Consider the following 27570-nt stretch of genomic DNA (forward strand, 5'->3'; position numbering starts at 1 on the left):
AACTGTCCATGGGCATCGAAACATCTGGAAGACTTCAACAAACCTGAAAGCCTGAACCAACCTCAAATTGACATAAAACTTTACGTTTAAGAGATTGGTACAATTAGGGTGGTGCAGTGGTTAACACTGCAGCCTCACAGCTCCAGGGACCCGGGTTCAATTCTGGGTACTGCCTGTGCAGAGTTTGCAAGTTCTCCCTGTGACCGCATGGGTTTTCGTCGGGTGCTCTGGTTTTCTCCCACTGCCAAAGACTTGCAGGTGATAGGTAAATTGGCCATTGTAAATTGCCCCTAGTAGGTGGTAGGGAATATGGGATTACTGTAGGGTTAGTATAAATGGGTGGTTCTTGGTCGGCACAGACTCGAAGGGCCTGTTTCAGTGCTGTATCTCTAAATTAAAAAAAAGAAACCATTTTGTCTCAGAGTATGCATTTTGGTGTCAGATTCTTTTTTTTGTTGTTGTTAAAGCCCTTCTAGATCGTAGGTAAACTGTAGATATTGTTTAACTTGAGGTCCTTATTGGTCAAATATATAAATAAAAGATTATTTTTTGAAGCCATGGTTTATGCCTGGAATTTATTAGAATAAAGAACCCACTAAATTAAGTATGAAATTGAAATCGTGCGGAGATAAAAAGGCATTTCCCCAAATTAAAAAGTAAAATCACATTGCATCTTTTGTTGCTACAGTATGGTGAACACTTCTGGCCTTGGCTGACCTGGTCAGCTCATTAAATTTTTTGTATAGAGCCCAAGGGCAGCATGGAAGTGACATTAACAGCTAAGCCCAGCTTCCTCTACTGCGTTTGGGCAGTTGCACATCTTGTACTCCTCCCCCATCTTCCAAACAAGGCATTCCTGCCATGCCTCATCTCCTGCAGAAGGACATCCATACTGCAGAAAAAAATTTGGTGGCATGCCAGCCAGAGACCACCCTCGCTACCCTTTTGAATGACCTTGTACTTGTTTCAAATTCAAGGTCTCTTGAAGATTGCTGGCACTTTAAAATGTAGCAGGTGTGGAAATCCTGCAGCAGTATGCCATTTCTTATCCCTCCAGTGGCAAGTCGCAATTAAAAACAGGAAATCCAATGGCAGCCAACCCAAATATTGTAATTAAGCTGATCCCAGGAAATTCACAAGGTCAGTGGCCCATTTGGTTGGTGGCCAAATATCACTTTCCACTAATCTAACACCAGTGTTCCCACATGTGTACCAGGAGTATACAGTTTATCCTGTTTGGAAATGTATGCGGGGCCTAACACTTGACATATACAATATCAGATCCAAGGGAAGTGGCAGCTTTCAATTACTCCTCTATTTTCCCAGTTGATTTTTTTCTCTTTCAAGTCCCATACAACCACGTGTCACAGAGAGTGAGCAAACCAATATAAAGTACTTAAGATTGTAATTGGATTCTTTCATCCTTCCCTCCAGGAAGCAGCACATATGCTTATTCAGGACCACTCCTTGTGCATCGCCCAAATGACTCAATCAAGATCAAAAACTCAGTTTAATGAAGCATCGCCCCACCAAATTACGCTACCTTGAATGGCTGTCTTTTAGCTGCCATGTACAGGGGTTTGCAAGGAGGCAGACATTGGCCACATAGCTCCAGGTATGAGTGAGTTGTTGCCTTGTACACATTGGTTACTATAATTCATGAAAAACAAATCCCTTGCTAGCTCCCTACTATTGGTATTGGATCTTGGAGAGAAATCAAAACCAAAGTGAAAAAAAAAGCTGTTGCTAGTGGCATTACTGTTTATGGCCATCGGCAACAGGAAATTACACCACTTATACTTTGAAAATGTTGGGAAACTTGACAGTGCACAAATTTTAATTCTATGATCCAATTGTTCAATTGAACAAATGAACAAAAGCAACTGCTCACCACACCTCATTGACGAAATTGAGCTCATGGCCTTTTATCCCCTTTGGGTTAGAATATCTACTTTGAAAACATAACAGCTTTCTACAAGCCAAAACTAAACATCAGCAAGCTTGTAGCATGCAACATAGAAAACATTCAAATTGTTTTTTTACAACTTCGAGAAAGCCTTTTACATCAATACTCCCCTTTAAACAAACAGTCACAAAAAACAAAATGCAACTCAGTATTACGACCAGGTGAGGAAGGGGTCTCAGGCTCCCCTTTTGCCCCTTTCTTCGTTTGGCTGTAACAGAGTTTATCTTTTTAAAGCAGTGTTTTAGTTTGCCACCTCCAAGTCTTTGCTCACTGCTCTCTAATTGTAATTGCAAATGAACCAGACAGATTTTCTTAGGTTTAAACAAAAAAGATGTAAAATCCACGACGCAATCACACTAGCATGTGACAAACACACGCACAAATAGATACAGAGGGGGAGTAAGAATTTGGGGGAGGGGTGCAGTAAGGTTGGCAATAAATGGAATTCAGTTACTCTCTTTTGTTTTTTGCTGTAAAGTCCTTGGTAGAAGTTGAGGTTTTGGAGTTCTCGTTGGGGTCCAGTGCACAATTTCCAACTTGCTTCACTGGTACCAGAAGGCTGAAGAGGTGCTCTGCTTGAGGCTTTCCTGGGACTTTGCTGGAGAAAGAAGAGAGGTGCTTTCTCGTTTGAATTCAGTCACAGTCTCCAAACACCTTTTTGTGAAGCAAAATTCAAACAGTCTCCAGTCTGGCCAGCAGGTAAGTCATGTGACCATTTCTTTGTTTGAGACAGCATCTTCTGGGAGGGTTGTTGATTCTCAAAGCTCTCCAGTCACTCTCGGTGGGGTGTGGAGTTCTGGCTCTTACACAGACAAAGAATGTTGTTTATTATGATTTCCCAGACCAATTAATTGAATCAGTGAGCACTCCCATTGTCTTTCTATTCAACTGTTTCCCAGAAAGCAAATGTGCAACCATGTTTTCAGCTGTTCAACTCTGTGGTCTTTTTTAAACAAGTTATGTGCAATGCCCAGTAAAAAAATGGTTCAAGTAGTGTCCCATATGACAAAATCAATATGTTTCCATTTGACAGATGTGATTTTCGTCACATCAGATAGTTAAGGCAATAAGTAACTGAGGCACGCTGACTAGGAGAAGCATGTGTTGGATCCCGGAATGATTTTTCTTATTTGGGACGGAGTCAAGGGAACACAGACATATGTGGCTTATGGAACAGTTTAGGGAGTGGACCAGATTGTGCTATCAAAATAACGAGTTTAATGTGCAAGCTGTTATCAATGCATGAATCGTCTAGCAACTGGTAGCAAGGAAGATACCCTGTGAATTGTGAATTGCCACCTATTGCTGGATGATTTCTGCAGCTCAGCCATTAGCCTCGTGAAAAACAACAACTTACCCTCAACTCCCATCTGAGTTTCAAGAATTTGCTGCTTTTGCACATTAATTGCCAATTTTAACTCTGCGCAGGACATCAAGGTTGGTACTCAATGACACATGTACCTTTTAATAATGAGATGCACTCCATTGGTACTGCACTAGAGTGTCAGCCTAGATTTTGCCCTCGATCCCTGGAGTAGGGCTTGATCTTGAAACCTTCTCACTGGGTGAAGAGAATGCTAGATCTGAGCCATGGCTGTCAGTAAATGCTTATTCTATATATCAATTTTTTTTCTAAACCAAGTCTAAATTAACTATTGGACAATTTTGTTAGGTTTTACAGGAAGATAAATAGAGAGAGGGAAAAGAAAGATTGGATTAAGGGAGAGAATAAAATGAGAAGAAGGAAAAGAAAAAAAAGCATCAAAATATTTAACATTTTTAAAATCTCCAGGAGCAATTTACCATCTGAAGGAATGAGACTCCACGGTTTAGTTTGTCCAATTTATGGCTGCAGCAAGGGCTAGAACTAGTTGCAGAGGAGTTGAAAGCCTCTAAGAACACATAGAAAGGGTGCAACAGGCCAGTGAGCAAACCCAGTGTTCTCTGATGCAGCACTGGAGGTCTTTGTGCAGGAGGTGTATAGGAGGAGAGGGGTCCTCTTCCCTCAAAGTACCAGGAGGCCCTCCAGATGGATACTGAGAAGGCAGTGGGAGCAGGTAGCCATCGGTTAATGCCAGCTGTCCAGCCCTGAGGACCTGAATGCAACGGCAAAAGAAGTTCAGTGACCTCATATGAGTGGCTAAGGTCAGTGAATGCATCTTCAGATGTCATACCCTACCAACTGCACTACTAGCCTCACACACTGCTCCATTCATAGAAAATTTAAAGCACAGAAGGAAACCATTGGACCCATCATTTCTGTGGTGGTTGAAAAAGAGAGTTATCTGCCTCATCCCATTTTCCAGCTCTTGATCCATAGCCCTGTATGTTACGACACTTCAAGTGCATATCCAAGTATTTTTTTAATGCGATGAGTGTTTGTGTCTGCCACCCTTTTAGGCAGTGAGTTCCAGACCCCCACAACCCCCCATCCTCTGGGTGAAAATATTTCTCTTCAATTTTCCTCTAATCCTCCTACCAATTACTTTAAATCTACATCCCCTGGTTATTGACCTTTCTGCTAAGGGAAATAGGTCCTTCCTGTCTACTCTATCTAGGCCCATCATAATTTTATACACTTCAATTAGATCTCCCTTCATCGTCCTGGCAACATCCTCATAAATCTCCTGCGTACCCTTGCTCGTACAATCACATCCTTCCTGTGATGCAGATACCAGACTGTATGCAATACTATAGCTGTTTTCTTACAGCAGCAGTTAACCAGTGAGGACAGATACAGCTGCACGTGCTCACCCCTATATAAATAACTCAAGCAGCCATCACCGAGTCAGTGGTGAATGGCAGGTGTTATGGCCAGGTGAGAAAGGTGTCTAGGGGTGCCTCAGCCTCCACCTGGTCTTACTGTAACAAGGTTTAATTTTTAAAACATCGTGTTTTTAGCCCCCCTTTGGTGAAACCTTGTTCACCTCTTTCCAATTATAAGGCAAAGAAACCAGCACAATCAGGTTTTCTTAGCTTTAAAGAAGAAAAGTTGAAATTTATTAAACTCGAACTTAAACTCTAATTCAGTTAACGCCTATAGATACACGACGTGCCCATGTTAGCATGCATACGCGATAGACATGCAAACAGAGACAAAGAGCAGGAAAAAAAATAAAGTGGAAAAGTTTAAGGCAATATCTGAAGAGTTTATGCTACGGTTATAGAGAGATACAACACCGAAACAGGCCCTTCGGCCCACCGAGTCTGTGCCGACCATCAACCACCCATTTATACTAATCCTACATTAATCCCATTTTCCCTCTCACATCCCCACCTTCCCTCAATTCTTCTACCACCTACCTACACTAGGGGCAAATTTAACAATGGTCAATTTACCTAGCAACCCACAAGTCTTTGGCACGTGGGAGCACCCGGAGGAAACCCACACAGTCACAGGGAGAACTTGCAAACTCTGCACAGGCAGTACCCAGAACCGAACCCGGATCACTGGAGCTGTGAGGCTGCGGTGCTAACCACTGCGCGGCCCCGTTCTTTGAGCTCACTGCAGAGTCCTTGATTGTACGTAGATCTTGCTTTTCATTGGGCCCAGTATTCTTCTTAAACCTTGTTCATTGTAGGAAACTTTTCTCTCTTGGAGTTCATGTGTCTTCAGTGGATTCAGAGGCTTGTGAGAAAGAGATAGGAGCAGACAGGAGAGATCTTCTCAGTCCAGGAGCAAACAGTCTTTGAGTTCAAACTGTTAGTACAATTCAGAAAAACCCCAGATTGCCAAGCAGGTTAGTCATGTGACTAACTGGTCTGACCACGTCTTGACTCTGTGGATTGTATCATCTTAGCATTGCCTGGAATGCGCTTCCCTGCCTTCAATGTCTGGTGCTCAAAGTCCATTGTGGATGAAATGGATAAGTGGACTAACCTCTCTCTTGTCCCTATTGGTATGTAAATGTCTTCCAGCCAAGTGTCTGGCAGCTCTTGTAACAGGCCTTCTCTTCTTCCCAGCAACAATTTGAAATTTAATGTCCATGTGGCAAAATTATTATGCCTCATTCTTGGCAGGTGGGGTCTAGCATGACACAGGGCTGAAACCCTCAGGCTGACAGGATGCTTCTCCTACCTAATCCATCTTCACATTCCATTTCACGCTCATCCTGCAATGTATAATTTGCAAGGTGCAACTTGTGTAAGCATACACCACTCATTCCCCCACTTCCCTCACCTCAACCCTGCACCTTTGCTTTTAGACACCCAAGAACTGCTGTTAGGCCAGCCAGTGATGCAAGAGGCTGGAGGCCTAGAAGGAGAAGAGACTGATAAAGAAGAAACAATGTTACTCTCTCAGTCTGAGCCATCAGCTCAGATACTGGTAATACACGCAGTGTAGAGGGAAACATAGAGGTATTTTCTGCACATGGTGAGCTGGATTTAATGGGCCCCCCAGTGATGGGCTAGGAGGCGGGGATTCCTATAGAATTGCGATGGGAGGCGGGGTGCAGAGGGCCTGCTACCTTCCCGTTGCACCGCAATTTAGTCAGGTGGGGATAGGCACATGATGGCCTTCCCACCCAGAGGCCAACTGAGCACCTTAAGAGGCTTATTATCAGACACTTAAGGGCCTCTTCCCGCTGTCATAAGCCATTGGTGGGGGAGGCGGCCTCTACCATGCGGGAAGTTGCCCAATAGAATGAGGTGACATCCCTGTGGGCCTTGGGGGATGGGGGAGGGAGCAGGCTCCACATTAATCCTCCCAATTTTCTGTGCAGCATGTATAAATTGTTCTGAAACATTCTTCTACAGGAGGGGTGCAATATAAGTAGAAGTTATTGTAATTTAAAGTAAAGCATTATGCAGTGAAGCAACACCTGTCCATTATATGCATTTAATTAGGAATCTATAGGCAATGCATTACTTTATAGAATATAGTTTATATGAGGTAGGATATTAAAGTAGAATTCAGAGATTGGATTATATTCATAAAAAATTATTCTAAATCAAGCAGATCTTGAGGTCACGCAGAATTTTTGCACAATCTAAAAATATTTTAATTTAACTCAGGAATACAGAAAACTGACAATTCCACTGGGGCACTCAAGCATTTTTCTTTTATCAATTTATGAAATAAAAAAAATTATTAAGAATAATTTTTGTGGATTTCTTTGAATAGTGTAAAGGAAACAGATTTTCAAACGGTTAATTTTATTTTACACAAAAGTGTTCTGTACTTCAAATAAATGTTTCTTATGTAGTCAATTTCAGTGTCTTTAGAAATTTGCTTCTCTGTGAAAGAAGAGTAATATAGACCACATTCAGCATTTGTCTTACCCCAGGGTTTATACAAAGGTCTGATCTGAATAGGTGATTAATTACCTACTTGGAAACAGTTTAATTTCAAGCTGAAATACTAGTACAATCAAAGTTCCAACCTTCTCTTAAATGGAAGGGCAATGCTGACGACCAATTTTAGGACAGATTGCCATATTCAGCTACCATCAAGGGATATGCACACGCTCAAGTTACATTTTTTTTGGAATACGAAGGGAAACAAATTGGATGTCCACTGAACAAGGTCAACCTAACTTATTCAGATGCAGTAGAATTTTTTTCAATCTTCTCTCAAAATGATCAGTCACAGAAGAACTTGAAGTATATTGAACTGTAATCATGAAACTCATCCATGAAATGGAAATACATATGCAACAGTTCACACATGCACAGCTATGCTCTTATCAGGACTTGGAAATACCAGAGACTTTGGGCATTAAGAGGCTTAAATACAAATCAGATTTCCACAGAAATAAAGTCAAAATGATCTTGACTCAAAGTATTCATAATAACCCACTGGTTATAGCCTCCTTGCTGTATTTGTTGTCATTTTCAGGTCATACCTAATTCCATATTTTGTTATCATGACACTGATAACCTTACTTTCCTTAATGCCTGCTGTGTTCAATCTCATCCTTGTAAATGCAGCAACTTGCTTTTGTAGCACTTTTCATGATTTCAGAATGTTCCAACGCATTTTGCATCTCCTTGTAGCTCATTTATTGGAAATATTCAGTTTGCAATTTATTTTTCCCCTAAGTGAAAATTTGGTGTGCATGTATCAACGGGGAAGCTGACAGGATTAGCTCATGTTAGTGACTGCCAAAGGTATCTTACTGTGATTCAAAAATTAGATTTCAGAGACAATACTTCAGTATTTTTTACTTGTCTTTAATAAATTCACTCAGGCATAAAACTATTACAAGGTGGTAGGCTTAACATCCCTGGTATCTGTATTGTTCAGCTTTCACTCATGTTGATGTGCTAATTTTTCACTCACAGGTAAACAATAGGTTAATTTCTCCCAAGGCTGTAGTTGGCTCTTCTTCGAGAACTGCTGCCAGAAACCTGTCTCTGTTGGAACATAGCTCTTTGCTACCTGCAAATACCATCCTAAAATATTTAAAACATTCCCAGAGTTATCATGAATACATGAAAACTCTCAAATATTTAGTAAGTTCTACTGACATATAAACCCCAATACACACAAGCTTCTTGGGATGATAAACAGAAATAAATCAGAAAAATATCATCTTGTCCATGAATCATAGGAACAACAGTAGGCCATTCAGCCCCTCATGCCTGTTCCACCAATCAATTAGATCTTGGTTGACCTCTATCTTGACTCCATCTACCCACCTTGCTTCCATAACACTTAATACCCTTGCCTGACAAAAGAGATGAAGCTCAGTTTTGACAATGCTACTGAAACCATCATAATCCCTTTTGTTACCTCTAGACTTAGCTATTCACATGCTCTCCTGGATGGCTTCCAATCTTCCACCTTGCAGAAGCTTAACGCATCTAAAACCACTGCCCATATTCTAATTCACACCATCCTTAAGCTTGCTGGCTTACATTGGCTTCCGGTCCCCAAACACCTCTATTTTTACATTTTTGGGCTGGATTTTAAGATTCATTCGTTGCTCCTAGCGGTGAGTTCAAAAAATGGCAGCCCGTACCGAAGAGCCACTGCGATTTCCCACACGGCAGCTCATTTAAATAGCTGGGGTGGGTCGCCCCACCTCCCCAATCACATGGAGGGGACAGGCTGTCTGTCCCCGGCAACCTGTGCGCAGGTGCTGGTGCCATTTTTAAAGGACAGCCAGCCTTGCTGGTAAATTTGAATTTTTAAAGTGAATCCCCCAAAATTTACAAAATAAAACACCCCAATAAAAATTACAGTAAATATTTGCCATTCCCCCCAAAACACTTACCTTTGAATTTTGACCTTCCCCCCCCCCCCACCCCCCCCCCACCCACCCAGACTGCACAAAGTTGTAAATTCACCCCTTCCCACCATCCCCTACACTGATGATGCTTATTTAACTCCATTCCCGCCCCCCCTTGAAACTAAAAATCTTAACTCACCCCCCTGCCCACCAGTGTCACACCTGCTTTCCCCAGATGGGGAACTGAAAGCACGGGAGTGCCAGCTGCCGCCCTGAAGATTGTGGCGGGACTGGAAGATTACCAGTAAGTATATTTAAATAAATTCATTGCAATAATTTAAATATGGAAATTGAGGTCCTGTCGCCCAACAGCTGGGGGGTGGGGGTTGCCACGAAGCCTCGCCACCGTCGGGATGATGTGGCCGGGTCCTTCCGACATCAGCCTCCAAGACGGGCCTCTGCCAGAACAATCTTCTGGCCCCCCTCCTCCGCACAGAGCCAGACATCATGGGCTTGGGAAAATCCAGCCCTCAGTGTCCAAGTCTCTCCATGGCCTTAGCGCTCCCTAGGTCTGTAACCTCCTGCAGCCATTCAGCACTCTGAGAACTCGGCATTACTCCAACTCGGGTCTTGTTCATCCTCCATTTCTTTCATACAACCATTGGCATCTGTGCCTTCAGCTATGCCGCCCCTAAGCTCTCGAATTCCCTCCCTAAATCACTCAGTCTTTCTCTCTCCTCCTTTAGGATCCTCCTTAAAGCCGAACTCTGTCACCAAGCTTTTAGTCAGCCATCCTAATGGCTTCTTCTTTAGCTCGGTGACAGTTTTTGTCTAATTATGCTCCTTTAAAGCACCTTGGGACATTTTCCCAATTTAACTGGTGCTATATAAATTTAAGTTGTCATTTTAGGCTTGATGATGTGAAAGCATAGAGGCATTTGAGGGTACAGGTTCACAGAGCAATAAAGGCTGCATCTCAGGTTGATAAGACTGTTAAATAGTTCATTATATTCTAAGTTTTAACACACAATATAAAATATAAAAGTCAAGAGTAATGATGAGCCTGTATACAACCTTAATACTTCAGTAAGAGTACTTACTATGTGCAATATTGGGCTCCACAATATAAGAAATATATTAAGGGTTGAGAGGGGGTAGAATGCAGATTTACTGGAATGCTATCTGGTATGAAGAAATTTAAATACACAAAGCCTTGAAAACTTGTGTCTTTTTTCATGAAAACAACACAGGTTGTGGAACAATGCAATTGCATTGTTTCGAATTGCAAAATGATGGGCCAAGGTATATAGAAGTAGATTGTTTCCAGAGATGTAGGCCAGGAATTTATCCAGGAGACGGACATCTCGATATCCGGCAAAAGCGACACTGAGAACCCTGCTTTGCCGCTTCTGTGGGATGCCCGCCAAATCAAGTGCCAATTAGGCGCTTAACTAGATAGCAGCAGTCATTCCACGGGATCAAGGACCCTGGTGACAGAAGTCCCGCCCTCAGAGCTGCCAGCCAATCAGAGGCCGACAGCTTCTCCACTGAGCAGTGCCACCATGGAGGTGGTGGCTGCTGCCAGTGGAGCAACTAACCGAGGCAGAGGAGTGGCGCTGGACTCAGGCCACAGGCAGGAGGGGTCTCGCAGGTTGGGGGTCAAGGCTGGGGGGTGGGGGAGAAAAGAAATATCTGTAGGGGGTCAGTAGCAAGGGCAGAGGGGTGGCTCTCAGCATAGGCCCCCCTTTCCGATGCCGGTCCCTCGTTCAGGCACTAAGTGCCTTTTAACGAGGGACACCCTTCCCGGTTTTTCCTGCCGCGTGTCCCATGTGTGGCAGGGCTGCCCGCATCTCAGCTAATTGCTAAATCTTTGTTAAAGATAAATCTGTGACTTCAAGTGTAATTCTTCAGCCTGAGATGATACAGTGCCATCTTTCAGATGAGATGTTAAACCAAGGCCCCATCTACCCTCTCAGGTGGACGTAAAAGATCCAATGGCACTATTTCGAAGAGCAGCAAGGGAGGTACTGGCCAATATTGGTCTCTCAGTAAACATCACTAGAAAAACAAGATTATCTGGTCATTATCACATTGCTTTTTGTGGGAGCTTGCTGTGCACACGTTGGCTGCTGCAATTCTTGCATTATAACAGTGAATGCATATAGAAAAAAAGTACTTTGTATACAAAATTATGAGGGGCATTGATAAGGTAAATAGGAAGAAACTTTTTCCCTTAGGGGAGGGGTCAATAACCAGAGGGCATAGATTTAAGGTAAGGGGCAGGAGGTTTCGAGGGAATGTGAAGAAAAATTTTTTCACCCAGAGGGTGGTTGGAATCTGTAACACACTGACTGAAGGGGTGGGAGAGGCAGGAACCCTCAACATTTAAGTGGTATTAGATAAGCACTTGAAACTCCATAGCATACAAGGCTACGGGCCAACTGCTGGAAAATGGGATTAGAATAGATAGGTGCTTGATGGCTGGCACAGACACTATGGGCCGAAGGGCCTGTTTCTGTGCTGTATGACTGACTTCATTGACAATAAGCACTTTGGGACAGGAGGTCGTGTAAGGCACTATATCCATGCAAGTCTTTCTCTGTGATTGTAATTAATTGCTTATGCTGAGGGTAAACGGCAACATGGACTGGTTGGGGTTTGTGACGTCTATGTATTTCTATGTAATTTGTTGGAGTACAGTTCCATGGGCACGTGTTACCTTGCAAGGATGCGTTATTTTACCACAGGGGAAATCATAACCAAGTCAAACCCTGTCCTTACCCAGCATTCACAGATGATAAATACAGCAGACATTATAGCCATTACTAGCATAACGCCTTAGTGGATTTACCACTTTTCTAGCAACATGAATTGTGTGCATTAAAACAATAGTGTAAAATCAATAACTTATGGTATTACAGGAATTAGTAATGTTAAAAGCAATGGCAAATCAATAAACCTTTAACCAAACTAAGTGTTGGCAAAGTGGAAGGATGGTATCAAAATAGTCCCTCAAAAAATAAAGGAAATGTGCAAATGGAAAGCAGAAATATCATATGCATTCAATCTTTATATAAATCACACAGATTATGTGCTATGCTGAAGATTCCAGTCTGTTCAAAATACTGTTAGAAAATATGAAAGGGAAGGAAAAGGCAGGGGAAAAAATTCAATAATATTCCTTGCCAAAATTGTGAGCCATATATTTCAGGAATTAATGCAGCCATGGTAAAAAAGCAACATCTCCAGTGTAAAGTGTCTTTGTGGTGCACAGTGAATCCATGCTTAATCCCAAAGGCACAAACTGTTTTGAATCCAAGTACAGCTGCACACAGTCCATTCAAAACATTAAGTAAACATCTGTAAAAATCATATTATGAAGCACTGTAAACAGCATCCAGATGTGCTGCTTTTTTTTTAACAATGAAAACAAGCAGCGGCGCAGCAAAATTCAGTTGGATCGCTTCCATATTTCTGGCAGTACGGGTGCCACTTTGGTTTGGATCCAAAGTGGCATCCGTGCCAAGTACGCTCACTTCTGGTGCCAGCCGTTCTGGATGCCATTTTGGGGAAGTGGTTAGTGCGGGTGCTGGCAGAGTGCAGCAGAAATATGAAGAGTAGGCAGATAGTGACGTCAGGCAAAGTGTAATGTTGATTAACTCTAGCGCCGCTATTTTTGATCCGAATACTTCAGCTATCGCCTTCTCTCGACCTCGCACATCTGAACATGCATTAAGCAGCAGGAAGGAGCCCCCACCCCCTGCGCTTTCAAAGGGATCGTCAACTACATTCACATTAGTTGCTGATTGATTTCTACCAGATGTAGCTGAGTTAGTAGAAATGTTTGGAGGCTTGGCATGCTACTTAAAGTTGGTGAAGCCCTATTGGTGAGTAGTGTTGCACAAGGCGAAGGCCTTGGTTCTTACTTCAAGGATTCTGCTCACACCACTTGCTCCCAGACATGGTTGTAGTAGTTTGGCCTGCAGCATGATGGAGAATGAGCAGAGGTGACACAAATCTGCTTTAAGAGGGAGGAGGGGGAGAAAGGCTCTCAGCAGGAGGCTATATCCACTTGGGCCTTCAGGGACCAATTCTTCTATCTCAGCCTCAATAAGTAACAGTGTGTTATACATCTCCATTTCACTAAGGAAGTGCTCACTGAAACCTGCCACTTGTAAGCAGACCTGCAGCCTCACAGCAGGGTGGCAACGGCATTGCCAGTGGCTGCAAGAGTGACAGTGGCCTTGAACCTCTGTGTAGGGCTCCTTCCAGGCTGGATCAGGTGACATCTCCAACATCTCGCAGTTCACTGTCCACTGTTATGTATGGGAAGTCACTGACACTTTGTATGCAAAGAATGGCGAATACATTGCATTGTCTCTTTCCAGCGAAGTGAGAACACTGCTTCACCAGGAAAGCAGGTTGCCCCATCGTGCAGGGTGACATTGGCTGCACACATTCCTTTGCCACATGTAAATTCAGAGATGTACTACAACCGTGAAGGCTTCCACTCCCTCAATGTCCAGCTGATGTGCAACCATATTAAACACATCCTACTTGTCACTGCCTGGTATTCTGTATGCAGTCATGATGCTTTTATTCTGTGGCAGTCCGCTGTACCATTTACACTTCAGCCACCATGAGAAACCAGAGGGTGGCTGCTGGCCGACAAGGACTATCTGCTGACCACCTGGCTCTTGACTCCGGTGCACAATCCATGGACACGTGGGTAGCATGCATATAACAAGAGCCATGCGTCACATGAAATGTCACCATTGGAGCGCTTCAGTCGCACTTCCACTGGCTGAATTGCTCTGGAGGAGCCCTGCAGTACTCAGAGTGTGTGTCACAATTCATCATAGTCTGCTGTATCCTCCACACCCTTTTCATCATGAAGGAACAGCTCTAGCCACAAGGTGTATCGCAAAAAGCTGAGGATGAGGAGAAAGAAGAGGAGGAACAGCAGGAAGGAAGACGACAACCAACACAGCCCCATTCTGGCTAAGCTGTCAGTGACTGGCTCATCCAACCGCGGTACTAGTAATCCCAAATCTCCATTCTACAACAGATCCATACCTTACCTTTCCTCGGTCACTGAAAATCAATGTCTGCTTGGCTAGAATACTGAAATAAAAGCCACCACAAAATAAACATTCCAAACCAAATGTATAAATTAAATCATGTCATATTGCATGCAAAAGTCATCTGATCACCTTTGTGCATTCCGTTGGTGCCTATCTTCAATGTGCCTTTGCCTGTCCTAGTGCTCCTATCTCAGTGGCTGCAGCATGACTGGTGAAAGGCTGTTGACTTTCAGCTGTGCAGACTGCAGAGGCCCTTGCATGACCTTGTGCAATGACCTTTCACAGCTCTGGCCCTAGAAGGCATGGTTTTGAACTGCACCATCTCAGCATAAGACACTAGTTTGGCCAAAGCTGGAGCATTGCATCCAGTTCTGGGCGCCACACTTTAAGGCGCGAGGGTATTGGAGACAGTACAGAAAAGATTCACGAGAAAAGTTCCAGGGATGAGGAATTTCAGTTATGAAGATAGATTGGAGAAGTTAGGACTGTTTTCCTTGGAGAAGAGAAGGCTGATAAGCAATTTGATAGAGGTATTCAAAATCATGATGGGTCTGGACAGAGTAGATAGATAGAAACTGTTCCCACTCGTGAAAGGATCGAGAACGAGAGGACACAAAGGCACAGATTTAAAGTATGTGGTAAGAGAAGCAAAAGTGACAGGAGGAAAAACCTTTTTTCAAGCAGCGAGTGGTTAAGGTCTGGATTGTGCTGCCTGAGAATGTGGTGGAGGCAGGTTCAATTAAAGCACTTAAAAGGGAATTAGACAGTTATATGAAAAGGAAGAATATGCAGGGTTACGGGGAGAAGGGAGGGCAATGGAACTGAGGGAGCCATGGTTGAATGGGTGGCAGTGTGTATGCAACCTGAGAAATGTGGGTGTGAGGCTTACAGCAGTGCTAAGCGTGTGAACGTGAGATGAAGCTATGAATGTTAGTTGTGATCCCTGATTGATAGAAATTGTTGTTAGGTGAGTGATGAGGGTGAGGTGCATTGAGCAGAGTAGGAGTTTAGTGGTGTATTTTGTGGGATATGCATTTGAAGATGTATTCACTGACCTGGAGCACTCGTGTAAGGTCATTGAACTTCTTGCGGCACTACATTCAGGTCCTGGCACTACACTGCTGGCATTGATCTATCTGCTCCTACTGCCTTCACAATGGATAGAGGACCTCGCTCACCCCTGTCCAATTACACCACCATGGATTCCATTTCTGTGCCAGAGAACTTGGAACCCACTCTCTGCCATGTTGTGCCATTCTTGTGTCTTTCCCAGGTCAAACTCACTTCAAGGACGACTTCTAGCACCTGTTCCAGAGGTACATGTTAACTATAAGTAGGGAAGGCTAGCTTGAACTTGTGCCAGCCTCTCTCGATTTGCATCCCTTGTTCAAGTGTGCAGCCACTCACTTAGCGCTGGCTGCATGCTGTAATTAGGCAAATGAGCAGGCAGCACGAAGTTTGCATACTGTCTGCATTGGAAGCAATGGGTGCAGGTTAAATCACAAGTTGTGATTCCCACACTCATTTTCAGGCCTTATCAAATTTCTGCATATTTAAATGAAAATCTGTGTCAGAGGTATTTAACATTAGATTAGTTTGGAATTTAAGTTCCAGTTCATCCCCCCTCATTCACAACAGGATATGAGGAGAGCTTGGTGAAACAAAGGAGAGGAATTCTAGCCCTTTATATTGTTGCAGGTAAATTGAGGTGGGCTCCTTTCATCACTCATGTTTTTGACCCCGACTCACTTTGATATAACTACAGTTGCTCTTGTGATTCTGAGGGTCCTACAGGAAATGTATTTGGTCAGCTTCAATGCAGTGCTGAACTGGTGAAAGTTCACAGCACAAAACCTCACAATTTGGAATTAATCAAAAATATTCTCCATAAATTCACAAAAATGAGTTGCAATGTTCCTCCAAGTCTGGGATTAAGTTCTATGAATGAGACAAAACAGAGGGTTCTTCATCCTGCACCTGAAATATTTATCTGGAAATACTTAATGTTGATTGCAAATATTAAAACTTTAACTATTGAATTGTTATCGAAAGATATTTTGTGAACATAATTTAGAGTTAATAAAGTAGATTTTCCAGAATTGTCCTGGCTTTATAGTGTGTGCTTTTCACCCACTTAAGTAACACCTGGTTGACATAAATGAATCTCCCAGGGCTTGTTCTACTTATACTAGCGGCAAGCTACTGGGAAGCTTTGCCTTGCTCAATTGCCTTAGGGAGTTGAAGATGAATTCTCCAGAGTTTTTCCTGAATTGGCCATAGGTTTTTTGTTTCTCCAGGGTTTTTTGTCTCTCGCAGTATAATTCATAGTTTATGAGTGGAACAATGATGTGCAAGGTTTATGGCTGTTTGAACGGGGAAGCCTTGATGGGACTAAGGTTTTTTACCCCCCAATGTTTGTGACATAGTGACAGGAAACATGCAGCTTTGGGGGCAACTGAAGCAATCTAAAAAAGGTACAATTGTTTTTTGCGAACATTGTTGAGAAATGTTTAAACAATGATTATGGTTGCTAGCTATCCATGGAGCAATCCAGTCAGTCCTACGCCCCACCTCGATCCCTATTGCCGATCCAATTTCCTTTTGGAATCATTGATTGTCTCCGCTTCCGCTATCCTCGTGAGCAGCGAGTTCCAGGTCATTACCACTTGCTGCATTAGAAGTTCTTCCTCACATTCCGCCTGCATCATTTGCCCAAAATCTTCAACCTGTGTCCCCTATTCCTTGTACCATCAGTTAATGGAACGGGCAACACTTTGTGTGGGCAGACTGCCTTTGGTGCAGATGAACTCATTGTTATCCATCAATTCATCCTCTTCCTTGCCTCAAAAAGACACAGGAATACAGGAGCCACTGAAAACTATAACCACTGCAGCAATCAAATTCCCTGAAACAATTCACTTTAAGAAAATTGTTCCTGGAAGGTCAGAACATTACTGTCCTTTAACTCATTTTATGTGGATAGGTAAAGTGCAAGTTTAAGACAGATGTTAGAAAACATTTATCACTGTCTGAAACAGCCATCAGAATTGATGAGTGAGTCAAAGACAAGTCAAGTGGGCTGAATGGCCTTCTTCATCCAAATTGACGATTTTATTAACCACAGTGGTGATTTCCTATTGCAAGATTTGGACTGGAACATTCAAAATTTGGCAGCAGTCAGTTTGTATCTTTACTGCCAGGTGGCACTTTATTGCTGGCAGTGAAAACATATCGACTGGAAGAAAGAAAGAAAAATACACCCAAAGGTTCAGGCGATTCCATTAAATATCACCAAAATTACTTCTCAATTTTGGAATTCAACTACTCTGAGTAAGAACATAAGAAATAGGAGCAGGAGTTGACTCTACAGTCCCTCGAGCCTGCTCCACCATTCAATATGCTCATGCCTGATCCTCTGCCTCGACTCCACTTTCCTGCCTGCTCCCCATATCCCTTGATACCCTGAGAAACAGCATTCCTCCTCATGTAGAAGGTGGTCTCAGAGCATGTACAGTGGGAAACTATGGTAATACTGAGCAGCACACAAAGAAACTGGGTACATCAAGTTATATCGAGTCTACAGCACAAGAACAGATAATTTAACCCAATTAGTTTTTCCTGGTGTTTATACATGAATGACCTTCTGCCAATCTCTACTCATCTAACCCCATCAGCATACCCTTCTATTCCATTCTCCTTCATGTGCTTATCTTGCTTCCTCTTAAATACATCTATGTTATTTGCCTCAACTACTTGTGATAGTGGATTCCACATTCTTACCATTCTTTGGGTAAAAATGTTTCTCCTAAATTCCCAATTATATTTCTTAGTGATGATGTTTTATTTATGGTCTGTAGTTTTGGTCACCCCAAGTGGAAATATCTTCTCTATATCTACCCCATCAAGCCCTCTCATTATCTTAAAGACCTCTATCAGGCAAACCTTAGCTTTTTGTTCTGGAGGAAATTCTCTTCAGTCTTTCGTGATCATTATAAGCTCTCTGTTCTTGTATCATACTTGTGAATTCTTTTTGCATATTCTCTCATGTCTCTATATCCCTTTTACAATATGGAGACTAGAACATTGCACAGTATTCAGAGTGTGGTTTAACCAATATTCTATACAAGTGCTTTTCAATTCTATCCCTTTAGAAGTAAACCCCAGTATTTGATTTGTTTTTTTTTGGCCTTATTAGTCACTGACTTTAATTTTTGTGATTTGTGGATCTGTCTTAGTGATTTGCATAGGCAGGAAAAGGAGGAAATAGACTAAAGGCACAGTTAAAGCTAAGTTTCATAGAGGCTTTTGAAGGCAGTGAGAGCAATAGTGGAGCAACAGTTTCAGAAGAGAAATCTAGAGACAAGGTGGTCAATATTCAACAAATACTAAAAAAGAATTTCTACTGATTTTGCATACTGATTTTTGAAAATATCTGACTTTCACAGAAAGCATGAAAAAAACAGTAAAACGAATGGTAAAATAGACTTTAATCTTTGAAAGGAAACTTCCTGTGGTTTGTGTGCAATTCCTACATTTCCCAAGACTCCAAGTCAACTGCAGGCAAGGTGGGGGAGTTGTGTAAGCAGCTTGCATGTATTTAACATTAGTTTACTTGCTGGAACAGGCCAGGTGCAAATCTCCCTCTAATTTTCTCATGCTGTCTGTATTTGGCCTTCACATAGTGCTTCTAACAGTGTTGGAGCTGAAATTAGCAGCTCAGTTATTTGAGGAAATTAACCTTGTATTCCAATCCATGCTGCCAGGTAATATAGCTTCCTCACAACATGTCATTAAAAACTATTAAAATTATAATAAATTTCCTTTGCATTTTTTATTCTGTTAACATAATACTGTGACTAGATACAAGTGCCTTCCTCATTATACATTTCTTACCTTTAGCTTCAGTATTTTGAATCCTGAATGGGGAATGTGGGTTCCTGGAACTGGTGACTTTGTCACAGCTTAGTTGCTCCTGCAGCACAGCAGATGCGTGTTGACCTACAACAACATAGATGAAGTCAGATTTTAGTACTTTACAAGGGATCAATTTCAAAGAGATGAAGGAATCAAAGATTGATTATTCAATCGTTTATATCCTATAAGCATGTCTAATTGGATAGTCAGATGTTGGTTACCACACTGCCACATTAACAAATCACAATGTGATTCTTCCAGGTCAGGATCCATGTGCTAACATAACTCATATAGGAGAAGTATAGAGTCATTTAGAATTATTTACAGTACAGAAGGAGGCCATTCAGCCCATCAAGTCTATGCTGGCACCTAAATTAGCACCACAGAGAATTCCATCATATGGCTTGTAAAAGAGTTTGAATGCACGGATAGAAAAGTTTAATTTGTTAATCTGATGCAAAATAAAGTAATAGTGGCTCGGTATGGAGCAGAATTGATGGAAAACTGCAGGCCAATTTAGGGCTAATAGAGTGCATTCACATTCCGGAACCACCTAATGAATTAGACATGGTCAGCTACGCTCTCCAGTTTGTGAAGGTTTACAGGAGTGACGTGATCCCACCTCCATTTTTGCCACATTCACGGCATCAGCCCAATGGGAATAAGAAGCTTAGGCATGTGGGGGAAGGAAATCGTTTTAAAAATATGGTCGGAGGCTAAGAAAAAAAGCAATGTTAACCCAAGCACAACTTATATTTTCTTTCAACCCATCAATAAATATAATTTATTTTTGGGCATGGTTGCAGAATCCTAAGGATGGTTCTGAAAAAATAGTATGAAACACAAATAATAATTCGCTCCAAGGCTTTAGTTTATGTTCTACCAGAAGCCACACACCCATAGAATAAACATGTTTCATTAAGGACGGACTGATCCAGACATTCTTTCCACTCATATGAAAGACCGTTATAACTGACGCCTCTTGCTTCCACACATTACAAGATCTCGATACTCAGCATTGCTTTATCATGTATTAGAATGAGTGCCATAAAAAGGTTTTAATTTTTTTTAAACTGTAAAGGAATGAAAACTGTCAATATCTAACAACTCACAGACTAACGACCTAAATCTGTAAGCAATTCTTTTGATAAATGAAGGCTGTCAAAAGTGCAAGCGCCAGTACTGCAGAGAATCATGATTAGTCAGTTCTTTTCAAATAAATCTCTGCTGCCTGCGTAAGCACACAGACTGGATAGAAAAATGCACATATCAGAGGTCAAAATGAACTAGAAATTGAGACGGCGGCTACCATTTATTATCTGTTGTATGTTTGCTTGGTACACGGCCACCTTACTTAGTCTAGTTTAGAGAGATTCTACAGTTTGGAGTAATTAGAACGTTAACATCTATTACATTATAACAATGTACATCTTCACACCAGTCTGTGTGACTCCTCCAAAGCCATGCTGCATCTATCTTCAAGTCTCTCTCATATGTGATCTCTTACATTATCATGGTAGGAGGTATTCTTTACACACTCAAGATTAACCCTTTCAGACCCTGATACTACATTATCATCTAGGGCCTGGAATAGAGGAGAATCCCTTAAACGGAACAAACTGTAAAAAGATAAACTTACCAAAGAAAATGTTGATTTGGAAAAGGAAAGTCATTGAGTGAAGATAGATTCTGGAATCCTCTACATTACATTTTTCATGCAATTTTTATAGCATGGTTATACTACATATTGGGAAACCAAATGGCTGTGAAATTGATAAAGATCTTCACAAACTATAACACTACAAACTCTGACAACTGGAACAAAGGAAATCAACATTCTTTGTTGGTTTCCAGTTGGCTTACCCTGAAACTATTTCCAACCTAGCTTTTGTTCAGAATTGTGCTCAAAACAGTTTTTGCTGTCTAATGCATGCAGTGATACAGGGTAAAACAGTTCCATGGCCCATGCAACTAGTCTAAATTACTAGAATCTATTTTTCCAAATTTAGCAGTGGTATCTGGACTTGATTTCCAATTTCAGAAAGTAATGTAATATTGTATTGGGCACTTTAGAAGGTAAATTGAGCTATGCAGATGTGAATTCACGATCAACAAAAGGAAATAATGAGACTCAAAGTTTTATTAAACTGTGGTGTAAATAATGAGACAAGGAGATTATGAAGAACTAGCAGAATTTAATATGTAACAGCAACAGGCTATATTAGAAATAGCCATTCCAAATAGAATAGCAGTCTTCTACTCCACAATACCTTACTGCATTATGATCATTATTCTGAGTGGTCCTGGGGAGACTTGTCACAGGAGCCCTTGGAGCAGGCTTTCGGCTAACCCTTCAAGAACACCCAGACACAAATCCACACAAGCTCGCCAGCTGGACACGCTGGCCATGTGTATGCATAAGTCTCCGTCCACGTAGTGGAGCCTGGTCTCCAATCGTCTCGGCCATCCCTGCCATTAGGAACAAAGGAACTTGGAGCAGAAGTACGCCATTCAGCCCATCGAGCCTGCTCCGCCATTTAATGCAATCATGGCTGATCATCCACTTCAATGCCTTTTTCCCACACTATCCTCCTATCCCCTGATGTCATTTGTATTTAGAAATCTATCAATCCCTGCTTTAAACATGCTCAATGACTGAGCTTCCACAGCCCTCTGGGGTAGAGAATTCCAAAGATTCACAACCCTGAGTAAAGAAATGATTCCTAATCTCTGTCCTAAGTGGCTTCCCCCTTATTTTGAAATTGTGTCCCCTTGTTCAAGACTCCCCCAAACAGGGGAAACATCTTACCTGCATCTACCTTGTCTATCTCTTTACGTATTTTGTAGGTTTCAATGAGATTGAAACCTTCGAAACTCGAGAGAGAATAAGGCGCAGTTTCCCCAATCTCTCTTAATAGGACAGTCCCACCATCCTGGGAACAAGTCTGGTGAACCTTCTTTGTACTTCCTCTATGGCAATAATATCCTCCTAAAGTAAGGTGACCAAAATGCAGTCTAATCAAGGTTCTATACAATTGAAGCAAGACTTCACTACTCCTGTACTCAAATCCTCTTGCAATAAAGGCTAACATACCATTAGCCTTCTTAATTGCTTGCTGTACCTGCATGTTAGCTTTCAGTGACTTACTGACAAGGACAGAGAGGTCCCTACACTTTCTAATCTCTTACCATTTATGAAATTCTCTGCACATCTGTTCCTCCTACCAAAGTGTACATTTTTCCACATTATATTCCATCTGCCACATAGAACATTACAGCGCAGTACAGGCCCTTCGGCCCTCGATGTTGCGCCGACCTGTGAAACCATCTGACCTAAACTATTCCATTTTCATCCATATGTCTATCCAATGACCACTTAAATGCCCTTAAAGTTGGCGAGTCTACTACTGTTGCCGGCAGGGCGTTCCACGCCCCTACTACTCTCTGAGTAAAGAAACTACCTCTGACATCTGTCCTACATCTATCACCCCTCAACTTAAAGCTATGTCCCCTCGTGTTTGCCATCACCATCCGAGGAAAAAGACTCTCACTATCCACACTATCTAACCCTCTGATTATCTTATATGTCTCTATTAAGTCACCTCTCCTCCTCCTTCTCTCCAACGAAAACAACCTCAAGTCCCTCAGCCTTTCCTCGTAAGACCTTCCCTCCATACCAGGTAAATCTCCTCTGCACCCTTTCCAAAGCTTCCACATCCTTCCTATAATGCGGTGACCAGAACTGCACGCAATACTCCAGGTGCGGCCGCACCAGAGTTTTGTACAGCTGCAGCATGACCTCGTGGCTCCGAAATTCGATCCCCCTACTAATAAAAGCTAACACACCATATGCCTTCTTAACAGCCCTATTAACCTGGGTGGCAACCTTCAGGGATTTATGTACCTGGACACCAAGATCTCTCTGCTCATCTACACTACCAAGAATCTTCCCATTAGCCCAGTACTCTGCATTCCTGTTACTCCTTCCAAAGTGAATCACCTCACACTTTTCCGCATTAAACTCCATTTGCCATCTCTCAGCCCAGCTCTGCAGCCTATCTATGTCCCTCTGTAACCTACAACATCCTTTGGCACTATCCACAACTCCACTGACCTTCGTGTCATCCGCAAATTTACTAACCCACCCTTCTACACCCTCATCCAGGTCATTTATAAAAATGACAAACAGCAGTGGCCCCAAAACAGATCCTTGCGGTACACCACTAGTAACTAAACTCCAGGATGAACATTTGTCATCAACCACCACCCTCTGTCTTCTTTCAGCTAGCCAATTTCTGAACCAAAGCTCTAAATCACCTTCAATCCCATACTTCCGTATTTTCTGCAATAGCCTACCGTGGGGAACCTTATCAAACGCCTTACTGAAATCCATATACACCACATCCACGGCTTTACCCTCATCCACCTGTTTGGTCACCTTCTCAAAAAACTCAATAAGGTTTGTAAGGCACGACCTACCCTTCACAAAACCGTGCTGACTATCGCTAATGAACTTATTCTGTTCAAGATGATTATAAATCCTATCCCTTATAACCTTTTCCAACATTTTACCCACAACCGAAGTAAGGCTCACAGGTCTATAATTACCAGGGATGTCTCTACTCCCCTTCTTGAACAAGGGGACGACATTTGCTATCCTCCAGTCTTCCGGCAATATTCCTGTCGACAATGACGACATAAAGATCAAGGACAAAGGCTCTGCAATCTCCTCCCTGGCTTCCCAGAGAATCCTAGGATAAATCCCATCTGGCCCAGGGGACTTATCTATTTTCACACTTTCCAAAATTGCTAACACCTCCTCCTTATGAACCTCAATCCCATCTAGCCTAGTAGTCTGTATCTCAGTATTCTCCTCGACAACATTTTCTTTCCCTACTGTAAATACTGACGAAAAATATTCATTTAACGCTTCCCCTATCTCCTCTGATTCCACACACAACTTCCCACTACTATCCTTGATTGGCCCTAATCTAACTCTAGTCATTCTTTTATTCCTGATATACCTATAGAAAGCCTTAGGGTTTTCCTTGATCCTATCCGCCAATGACTTCTCGTGTCCTCTCCTCGCTCTTCTAAGCTCTCCCTTTAGATCCTTCCTGGCTAGCTTGTAACTCTCAAGCGCCCTAACTGATCCTTCACGTCTCATCCTAACATAAGCCGCCTTCTTCCTCTTGACAAGCGCTTCAACTTCTTGAGTAAACCACGACTCCCTCGCTCGACAACTTCCTCCCTGCCTGACAGGTGCATACTTATCAAGGACACACAGTAGCTGCTCCTTGAATAAGCTCCACATTTCGATTGTGCCCATCCCCTGCAATTTCCTTACCCATCCTACGCATCCTAAATCTTGCCTAATCGCATCATAATTTCCTTTCCCCCAGCTATAATTCTTGCCCTGCGGTATATACCTGTCCCTGCCCATCGCTAAGGTAAACCTAACCGAATTGTGATCACTATCACCAAAGTGCTCACCTACATCTAAATCCAACACCTGGCCGGGTTCATTACCCAGTACCAAATCCAATGTGGCATCGCCCCTGGTTGGCCTGTCTACATACTGTGTCAGAAAACCCTCCTGCACACACAGGACAAAAACTGACCCATCTAAAGTACTCGAACTATAGTATTTCCAGTCAATATTTGGAAAGTTAAAGTCCCCCATAACAACTACCCTGTTACTCTCGCTCCTGTCGAGAATCATCTTCGCTATCCTTTCCTCCACATCTCTGGAACTATTCGGAGGTCTATAGAAAACTCCCAACAGGGTGACCTCTCCTCTCCTGTTTCTAACCTCGGCCCATACTACCTCAGTAGACGAGTCCTCAAATGTCCTTTCTGCCGCCGTAATACTCTCCTTGATTAACAATGCCACACCCCCCCCCCCTCTTTTACCATCTTCTCTGTTCTTACTGAAACATCTAAATCCCGGAACCTGCAACATCCATCCCTGTCCCTGCTCTACCCATGTCTCCGAAATGGCCACAACATCGAGATCCCAGGTACCAACCCATGCTGCAAGCTCACCCACCTTATTCCGGATGCTCCTGGTGTTGAAGTAGACACACTTTCAACCAAGTTCTTGCTTGCCAGTGCACTCTTGCGTCCTTGTAACCTTATCCCTGATCTCACTACTCTCAACATCCTGTACACTGGAACTACAATTTAGGTTCCCATCCCCCTGCTGAATTAGTTTAAACCCCCCCGAAGAGCACTAGAAAATCTCCCCCCCCAGGATATTGGTACCCCTCTGGTTCAGGTGAAGACCATCCTGTTTGTAGAGGTCCCACCTACCCCAGAAAGAGCCCCAATTATCCAGGAAACCAAAACCCTCCCTCCTACACCATCCCTGCAGCCACGTGTTCAACTCCTCTCTCTCCCTATTCCTCGCTTCGCTAGCACGTGACACGGGCAACAACCCAGAGATAACAACTCTGTTTGTTCTCGCTCTAAGCTTCCACCCTAGCTCCCTGAATTTCTGCCTTAAATCCCCATCTCGCTTCCTACCTATGTCGTTGGTGCCTATGTGGACCACGACTTGGGGCTGCTCCCCCTCCCCCTTAAGGATCCCAAAAATACTATCCGAGACATCACGAACCCTGGCACCTGGGAGGCAACACACCAACCGTGAGTCTCTCTCGTTCCCACAGAACCTCCTATCTGTTCCCCTAACTATGGAGTCCCCAATGACTAATGCTCTGCTCCTCTTCCCCCTTCCCTTCTGAGCAACAGGGACAGACTCTGCACCAGAGACCTGTACCCCATTGCTAACTCCTGGTAAGTCGTCCACCCCAACAGTATCCAAAACGGTATACCTGTTGTTGAGGGAAACGGTCACAGAGGATCCCTGCACTGCCTGCTGGTTCCCTCTCCTTCCCCAAGTCGTTCTTGCCCACTCACTAAGTCTTTCAAAATCCCCTTGAAGCCACTTTGCATCTTCCTCACAACACACCTTCCCACCTAGTTTTGTGTCATCCGCAACTTTGGAAATATTACATTTGGTCCCCACATCCAAATCATTGATATATATTGAGGACAGCTGTGGCCCAAGCACTTTCTTCTTTTGGGCCTCCTTATCTCGAGAGACAATGGATACGCGCCTGGAGGTGGTCAGTGGTTTGTGAAGCAGCGCCTGGAGTGGCTATAAAGGCCAATTCTGGAGTGACAGGCTTTTCCACAGGTGCTGCAGAGAAATTTGTTTGTCGGGGCTGTTGCACAGTTGGCTCCCCCCTTGCGCCTCTGTCTTTTTTCCTGCCAACTACTAAGTCTCTTCGACTCGCCACATTTTAGCCCTGTCTTTATGGCTGCCCGCCAGCTCTGGCGAACGCTGGCAACTGACTCCCACGACTTGTGACCAATGTCACAGGATTTCATGTCGCGTTTGCAGACGTCTTTATAGCGGAGATATGGACGGCCGGTGGGTCTGATACCAGTGGCGAGCTCGCTGTACAATGTGTCTTTGGGGATCCTGCCATCTTCCATGCGGCTCACATGGCCAAGCCATCTCAAGCGCCGCTGACTCAGTAGTGTGTACAAGCTGGGGATGTTGGCCGCCTCGAAGACTTCTGTGTTGGAGATACGGTCCTGCCACCTGACGCCAAGTATTCTCCGGAGGCAGCGAAGATGGAATGAATTGAGATGTCGCTCTTGGCTGACATACGTTGTCCAGTCCTCGCTGCCATAGAGCAAGGTACTGAGGACACAGGCCTGATACACTCGGACTTTTGTGTTCCGTGTCAGTGATCCTTGCGATACCCCACTAGTCACAGCCTACCAACGTGAAAATGACCCATTTATTCCTACTTTCTGTCAGTTAATCAATCCTTACTCCATGCCAGTATATTACCTCCTATCTCATGTGCTTTACTTTTGCTAACCAACCTCCTGTGGGGGAATTTATCAAAGGCCTTCTGAAAATCCAAGTATACCACATCCACCGACTCCCCTTTATCAATTCTGTTAGTAACATCCTCAAAAAAACTCCAACAGGTTTGTCAAACATGATTTCCCATTCATAAATCCATGTTGGCTGTGCCCAATCAGATCATTATTATCCAAGTGCCCATTTATCACATCCTTTAAAATAGATTCTCGCATTTTCCCAACGACTGATGTGAGGCTAACAGATCTGTAATTCCCTGTTTTCTCTCTTCCTCCCTTCTTAAATAGTGGGGTAACATTTGCGACCTTCCAATCTGCAGGAACCGCTCCAGAATCTATAGAATTTTGGAAGATGATCACCATTGCAGCCACTATCTCTATAGCTACCTCTTTCAACACTGTGGGATGTAGAATATCAGGTCCTGGAGACTTAGCAGCCTTCAGCCCCATTAATTTCTCCAAAACCTTCCTACTAATACTAATTTCCTTCAATTCCTCATTCCCCCTAATCCTTTGTATCTCTCATTCTGGA

The 27570-nt window shown here is 43.0% G+C and overlaps 1 protein-coding gene across 2 annotated transcripts in view; it reads right to left on the bottom strand.

The window, feature by feature from the left end:
- Nucleotides 1-27570, bottom strand: part of LOC137378138 (extracellular sulfatase Sulf-2-like) — a 367355-nt gene that overhangs the window by 269748 nt on the left and 70037 nt on the right. For both annotated transcript variants that reach the window (XM_068048257.1, XM_068048256.1), the window contains exon 2: nucleotides 19119-19223. The gene's annotated coding sequence lies outside the window, so the exon portion shown is untranslated. The remainder of the gene's footprint in view (nucleotides 1-19118; nucleotides 19224-27570) is intronic.

This window comes from Heterodontus francisci, chromosome 16 (genome assembly GCF_036365525.1).
Source record: "Heterodontus francisci isolate sHetFra1 chromosome 16, sHetFra1.hap1, whole genome shotgun sequence".
NCBI lineage: Eukaryota > Metazoa > Chordata > Chondrichthyes > Heterodontiformes > Heterodontidae > Heterodontus > Heterodontus francisci.